Source organism: Periplaneta americana, chromosome 8 (assembly GCF_040183065.1).
Source record: "Periplaneta americana isolate PAMFEO1 chromosome 8, P.americana_PAMFEO1_priV1, whole genome shotgun sequence".
Classification (NCBI taxonomy): Eukaryota; Metazoa; Arthropoda; class Insecta; order Blattodea; family Blattidae; genus Periplaneta; species Periplaneta americana.
Window position 1 is genome coordinate 129,961,490 of NC_091124.1, and position 8,444 is coordinate 129,969,933.

The following is an 8,444-nucleotide window of genomic DNA, read 5'->3' on the forward strand; positions in this document are numbered from 1 at the left end:
ACGGTGAAAGGTTATGTCTGTTTAAATTTTATATCGATAGCTTCTGAAGAGGAACACTCTTCATTGTACTAAATTAAGGAGGATCTTTTGTTTATAGTCTTGGACTAGTTTCTCGCTCAATTCTGTGTTCGTGGGATCCATTATCTGTACGTCTTTTATTAGACGATTTAATATTGAATCTATAAATGTCATTGGTAGAGCATTTGCTGTATTTGGGTGAACTGGAGCAGTTGCGTCTTCTTGAAGGGTGTGTTGACTATTGTGAACCGTATGAATTTTAGATGGACTATCTAATAGTAAGGTCTGTCTCTGAGATCTATTGGGAATACCGAGCCTGCCCGGTTGGGATTTGTAGAAATGTTGAAAAGGATTTTCTTTGGAGTTTCTTTGGCCTGGAACTGTGGGTAAATCTACCCGTGTTCGCTTACGCGGAGTACTCTGTGTTAGAGGGGTCGGAAAGTGTTGGGTGGATTGTGTCTGGCTAGGAAGGACTGATGGCAATTGTGGGAAATGTTTTTCCGTTACTGCTGAATACGATCTTTCTTGCTTTGAATCAATCTCTCTTGCTTCATGAAAGGATATATTAAGTTCTGTCATCTTCTTTTTAATATTGAGTTGGGATTTCCTCATCACACACTTTTCACTATTCGCTAAGTGATCCAAGGAACAATTACAACATCGCAATTTTGAACTTGAACAATTAGTCAAGGTATGATTTTCTCCACACTTCACACATCTGGATTGTCCTCTGCATTGTTTTTCGTGATGCCCATACCTCTGGCAATTTTTGCATTGTAGAACAGGAAATCTATATTTCTCTACCTCGTATCTAACAAAGTATAACGTAATATACCAAGGTAATTTTTGTGCTTCAAAAGTAATCTTCACTGTTTGAGTTGGAATATATTTCACCTCTTCCCCTACATACATCTTTCTATAAAAACGTTCTATTTTGTATACCTTTTCCGAACTATTTATGTCCTTTTGTATCTCTTCAATAGAAATTGAAGTGTCGACTCCTCGTATTACACCGATGGAAGTAACTCTATGTTTAGGAATAAAGGCCACCAATTTCTCTGTTTCTAGTACTTTGTCTTCTATGAAATTATTAGCTGCCTGTGCTGTTGTGAAGTTGATCTGCAGTCTATTTCTGCCTAGTCTTTTAATTTCTTCAATATCTTTGTGGTCTCTTTTAAATAATAATCGTCCTATTTTCAGTGGGTGTAAATTGCCTATATTATTGTCTTGAGATTGGACATATACTGCATATGGTCCTCTTGAATTCTGTGCATAATATACTACCGGTAACTTTTGCGATTTTGTATTAGATGTAGAAGTGGAATTTAGTTCCTCGGTCTCCATTTTTTGTGTTGTTTCTTTCTCTAATGTATAGTTATGTAATGAGTTTAGGACCCCATCCCTAACAGATGGGGGTGTACCCCGTTGTATTTCGTTAATATTCAAAAAACTTCGGTGAGTGTATGTAATATTATATATTGAGAGAAGAAAAATAAATAAGAAAGGAACGAATTACAAATTAACACAACTAAATTTATAGAAATGTCTTCAAATAACACTGTTCACACACAATAAGCACTATAACATGTATCCACTCTGAAAGCACTTACGGAACTGATATGCATTCCTTCTTTATTCGCGTTGATTTGATTATAGCATTAAATCTCTGTAAACAGCTGACATCGTCATCTGTGGCTGACATGTTGAAAATCTGACGTGCCATCAGTAATCTTGGCTCTGATTGGCTAGTTATTGTCAGTGTAGCCTATAGTGAGGATCACGTAAGTTCAGTTCCCAAACAGCAAATATTTCCGCCTTGTCAGTGTTGCCAACTGTTACCAGATATCACCACATGTAGTAAAATCACGATCCTATGTACTGAATGACTTCTTTACTCACCGTACTTTACCTTAATGTTGGAAGGTTATTCTAAATAGTTTCAATAATAATGAGAAATGTATTGCTATGTTCTAATCTTTTATTCCTTTACATTATTATTAGTATTAGCATTAATAGGTTACTAGACGTAAATATACAACAAAGTATAGTATATAATATTCAAGAATCAAATCTGTTCCAAGACCAATTAAATTATTGTCACTTCACTTCAAAGATTCCAGCGTACATATACTGTACTTCCTAAAGGTAGATAAATTAATAACCAATTGACTTTTGGTTGGAATTCGAATGAACTTCTGATTATCTTTTGAAATTAGTAAGGAAATGGATAATACAACTATGCTAAAACTGAAATAATAATAAATCAACTTACAAAAATAATTTTGGTCCTTAAAAGCCACAAGTAATTTCACTTCTAGATACCTTTTTAAAGATTTCATTTGTTTGTAAATTGCTTAATAATGCTACACTTACACTTATTATTTCTGCAACTCCACGTCTGTCATTGAAAAAATGTATGATACATAACTGTGAAGTCTCTTTTTGGCTCTTGTGTCCTAAATTTAAATAAGAAAAAGCAAATGATTCAAGAAATGTGAGCTGGTGAAAATTAAATACTCAATTAATAAAATAATTACTACCAAAAGAATATTTTATTAATTCTATACAAAAGATGGATTACACAGAACAGATGGCCAGAAATCATAGATTTATACACAACATACAGCATGAAACGATCATCAAAAAATGCTTTTTGTACACAATAACATCTTTCAAACGAAGTGAAATAGCCAATAAGTTCAATAAATATTATGCTAATAAGTAACAACTAAATTAATAATTATCTACAAGCTGTAAAAGGGAATAAAATAGTATATTGTTGAAATTAGGGGGTTATGGTTTATTACGTGTATTTATAATTTTAATTACTTTTTCTACATTTAATTATATTTTAATTTCTATTAGATTAGTTGATGGTGTGGTTGTTAGTTTTATCTGTGTACGTCAGACTATTAAGGAAAAACTGAAAGAAATATTAAATCTACTATCTACTTTATATAACAATATTTAATCAAGAACTGAATATTACTATTAATTTAATAACATAAGACCCAAAACATCTCCAAGTCCAGACAATACACATGCTGATTTTCTTAAACATGTTGGCAAACAAGCAAACTCACTACTTTTATCTTGTAATCTCAACTAAAATACAATATCTGTCTGGAGAAAATCTATCATAACATCAATTTTGAAAAGCAATTATTCAACTAATATCTTTTCGAGTTATCGACAGATACCACTTACTAGTATGATAGCCAAAATTATGGAAGAGATGATTTCATAGATTGAATTGGTTCCTGGAATCTAGTAACTAACTTTCATTTTATTGGGTTGACTTTAGAGAATTGCATTCAACAAATGGACAGATTTTAAATTTTAGTCAAGATATTAAAGATATTTTAAACAGAAAACAAAACAACTTAACAATTTTAATTTATTTTCAAGGATCATATGGCTCTGTAGATATAAATCACTTAAGAAATTGCAAACTTAGGGTGTCCATGATAAAGTGTTACACTGGGTCAGTGACTTGATTATTAGATTCATTGTCACAAATATGTAAATAGAGACAGATTCATCTGGGCTTCCCACATTGTTGTTTTCAGGAATACATTTTCCAATATTAATGTCGATGGTCTAACTAAAGAAATAGATCTTATGTTAATCTCATCATTTGCAGATAATATGGTTGTCTAGAACAAAAAATCACAGTCCACAAATATTAATAAACTGAGCCAAAATCCCAACAGACTTTTTGACTCTACTTGGAGAACTCAAACTTGCTCAATTAAGGGAAACTTTACTAATAAAACACAATCCCAAGTTATTTCAAAATGAATAGTATATAAGTTAACTTTAACAGATGATGTTAAGAAATGTGATACTTCTCCAGACATTTTAAAAATCATTAGAAACGATAAATGATCTGGTCAGTGAGTGACTACATACAGTATTTTTTATAGATGGATCCTGTTTACCAAGCCATAGATGTAGTGGTGTTGTAGTACAATACCAGTATATTCCCTTTTACAGGGAATTATATTCAAACACTTGTTTGCCCCATTTTAACCGTGACAACGCTTTTTAGCTTTTTAAACATTCTGGTTATTGTATTGTGTTTGTGTTTAGTGAAAGATTTTAGATAAGGGCGCAAATAGCCATAGTAGCTGACGCGCCCTTTTTAAACGCCACTAACTAACTAACTAACTAACTAACTAACTAACTAACTAGCTAACTAACTAAATAACTAACTAACTAACTAACTAACTAACTAACTAACTAACTAACTAACTAACTAACTAACTAACTTCAAACACTGACTAATTTTGATAGTGAAAATTTAGATACACTTTTAAGCTTACAAAATCTCCAGTATCGACTTCATAAATCTGAGAAGGCTGTCATACTATCAGATTCAAAATCAGATATTCTTGCTGCAGTATTGGACGTAACAGCATGAAATCTCAATATTTTACAGTGTTTTAATATTTTAAGCAAAATGGTCGAATTACATCGACGACTGGTACTTCCGTGGATCCATGAACTTTATGGAGTGGGAGGTAATGAGGTAGCTGAAAGGTAGCAAAATTACTGTAAGGTTATCTATACCTGCATCTTACCACACTGTTAAAAGAATAACAAGATCAGAACATGACAATGTGGTAACAAAAATCGGAATGATTCTAAAGCAAATGAAAAAATTGCAATAGGCCATCCGGCGTCTGCTCCACGATGGAGGAAAATCCTCAGAAGAAACCAACTAATCAGACCAAATGGGGGATCCAAACTACCCTCGAGTGCAGCTCTGAATTTGCAGGCCAACGAGTCTACCGACTAAGCTACATTGGTGGCTCCACTAAAAATATGAAGTACATGGCACTCAGATTATTAAATTGACAAACCTAAACAATTATTCATCAGTTAAGCTATAAAATATAATACATAGCAAGCAAGTTAATTCAATTTAAAAGTGTAAACAATTCAATCAGATGAAATATACAGAAACTGATAATAAATATCATGCAAATTACTTCACATTACAAGCATAAACAATTCATCACTTGTGGTATACAGCCTACTATTTAATTTACAGCACATACAATTCATCAGTTAAGCTATAGACCTACAGTCTACTATTCAATTTACAGCATATATAATTCATCAATTAAGCGAAACAAAAATATAGTACAATACATAGTAAAAATAATACACCTAATTTAATAACTGAACTTCTATGAAAATCTACAGTGGCAGTACTCATATTATCACAGGCCATGATTGTCTCAAATATTTACAAAGAACTGATATTTCAGAATCTCCCCATGCCATTTCTGAAATCTCAATGAAGATATGGATCATTGTCTTGACTGTTTAACTTTACACAGCTTTCAATCATCTGGTTAAATATTGGAGTGCAAGATAACAAATGACATCAACTGCTGAACACTTGGTATCAATCAACCAACAACTTCATTACATTAAAGGGGAAAAAAACTGAAAGAATTAATTGTATATAGACACAACACATAAGACAAGGCCGCTTCAGAACAGTAATTGGCAAGGCTCTGTTGTTTTAGGATTCTTATGTAGATTCAATTTCACCTGAAAGAAAAAAGTAGCATCTATAAGTAGTAGTAGTAGTAGTAAAGATAATAATAATAATAATAATAATAATAATAATAATAATAATAATAATAATAATAATAATAATAATAATGACTGTAAAGTATGGAAATTAATATTGCAATGTAATATCAAAAGGTGATTTCACACCATCAACTCTTATCATTTAGTACAACTCTTATCATTTAGTACAACAAATCTATTATATTCAGTTGCAATCACCAGTATCTGTTCTTTCCTCCATTTTGTTGTTGGCTGATTTTTCACAAGTCTGCTATGATATGCAGCACTATCCATGACAATAATGCATTGCCCTAATGTTCTCAGGTCAACAACTGTGTTTGCACCCACTTCTCAACTACAGGGCTATTCTTAGCACTATGGTAGTCCTGACTTTTCTTTCAATTGCATGAAAAAATTAAATCAGCACCTGCAATAAAAATTATACCTGAGCATATAATTACGTCACATGAATTCACAGCATTTAAATAAAGAAAATAAAACATATAACATAACATGACATGACATGCGATCCTCTTTGGTGAAAGGCTTTCCCACGTTTTTATTTAGTCACCAATTTTTATATTTTTGTACCCTGATTTAAAAAATTTCTCTTGCCAAATTTATGTAAAATATAAATCAATATAACTTACCGAGTATAAATCCACCTTTCGTTCCGGCATCTAATCTTCCACCCTCATTTGTTGGTCTATGAATAACACCATTCATGTCACTGGAAACTTCACCTGGTTTATTTCATGAATAAGTGGGTGATCATACTTAAAAAAACAGAGAGAGAAAAGCAATTCACATTGACACTCTAAGAGACACAAAAATTTTAAAGACAGGAAAACCGTTCAAGAATTTTATAACTAACCTCTAGTTATAATATGAAACTATTAATTGCAAAACATGTTGTTCCCACCTGAATTCATTACTAGTAGCCTATATTAATTGCAATTTCATATTCCACATAAATGTTAATCTATTTGTTAGTAAAAAATTCAATCACTCAATGTCTCACAATACATTGAAATTTACCATTCATAAAAATCCAAGTCTCATCCAAGAATACTACGGGTTTAGGGTTCTCACGCTCCACATTTCTTATATATTCTCTTAAAAACGAATAACATCACTTTCTCATACATGTGTATAAGGATCCCCTTTGCTCCATAGAAATTTCATCTCTTTCAAAATTTTTTTCACCGATGATAAGAATACTCTAAATAAATATGTTTCATAATCATCATTCATATGTTCCAGAACTTTTGCTGCTGTTAGTACTTCCCCTGTAACAGTAAATGAAAATTATGCCATATTTTTATACATAGGCCTATGACTAATATCAGAATTACATTGCATAAATCAACACAATAATTCCTGTAACTTCCCTACCTTTATGTAACTTGTCATATATAAATCTCGCAATTGCATCTTTCGTAAAATCATCAGCATCAGTCACTGGATGTTTACGTAGTCTATGTTTTCCTGGTGTCACGAGTGGGGGTCCCCTTGTGTGAATTTATCACTTTCGTGGCTGTAGTTAAGCCAAGCTGTAATAACAAACAATAACATAATACTTCTAAAAATTGTTATATCATAAAATTCATGCATAATATCAACATTTACAGCTATATGAATAGAAAATGATCAACATGTTAGGTTGGGTCTACGATAGGTTTAAGTAGGCTAATATTTAGGTAATTCTCCAGAAAAGCTACACCAAAGAAGGCATAATTTTATTTTGTTTAATTGATTTCTGTGATATTTACATAGTGATGAACACGTGGTTTTAGTGCACAGCCACAAATACTTTCAGCACAAAAATCCTTTGACACTTACCTGTATATTCTAATGCATTGTTGTAGTCCCTCCCTCAAACTTGTTACTAATTACCAATATAACATGCGAGAGGTCCAGGACGAAGAGAAATGGTTAGTTTCCCAGTAGTGCGTTCTCGTCCTCTCGAGTGTTATATCTTAACAAGTACTTTGGGTGGGGTAGCTTTTCTGAAGAAACACCATATTTAATATTACTTAGACCAGTCATGAATAAATTATTCAGCCAGAGTCAACGTTCCTATGCTTTATATAGTATGTTAGCCTATATAGTTATTATATAAAACTGAATTATTTTTAAGCACCATAACAGGCCAACATTCATGTAATATTTGCTGCAATATCAAGTTAATAATTACAATATGACTTGTATTTTCTTCGGCCGATGTGGCATGTAAATTGTGATCTGAACGGTTAATTTAATACCAAAAGAGAAAACTGGAAATTTACTTTCGTGCTGTTTGATTATTTGTTCGTCTAATTTGTAAATGTATTTAAGCTATCACCTACTGCAGTATTACAGTATCTTAAATGTATTTAGTTTGGCAATATGAAAATCACTGACTTGATTATACATCTAGGCCTAACCTAAAAATTTGTTTTGTTTGACCACAATCATGAAATTATTAGTGCAAACTCCTAAAACTGAATACCACTTTGAAATGTATGCTTAAGAATACTTACTCCTAATAATTTTCCTATTCTGGTTGTAATTGCTTCTCCGTTAGCATAATTCCTTCTTCATTATCTTCTTTCTTCAACTCATTATACACGTGAACTACAGATTTCTGAAGCGTACTCTGAATGCCACACATTTTCTTCCTTGGAGGAGTCACTGCAACACTATTTCATTTTTTTGACATAGTAATAAAAATCTAAACACGAAAGAAATTCATTAAAATTTGAAATAATATTTCTATCCATTACCCACGTACATTATCACGCCCAAGTATATTATATTTATTCGTACTTATCTGACTATTCTTGAATTATAACCAC

General features: G+C 32.0%; 1 long non-coding RNA gene across 1 annotated transcript; it reads right to left on the minus strand.

The window, feature by feature from the left end:
• Nucleotides 1–2,308: 2,308 nt before the first annotated feature.
• Nucleotides 2,309–7,550, minus strand: LOC138705041 (uncharacterized). Its single transcript, XR_011333546.1, has 4 exons — nt 6,646–7,550; nt 6,258–6,383; nt 5,827–6,034; nt 2,309–5,583 (listed from the first exon to the last, which is right to left on the minus strand). It is a non-coding gene; the product is annotated as an uncharacterized lncRNA (long non-coding RNA).
• Nucleotides 7,551–8,444: the final 894 nt, after the last annotated feature.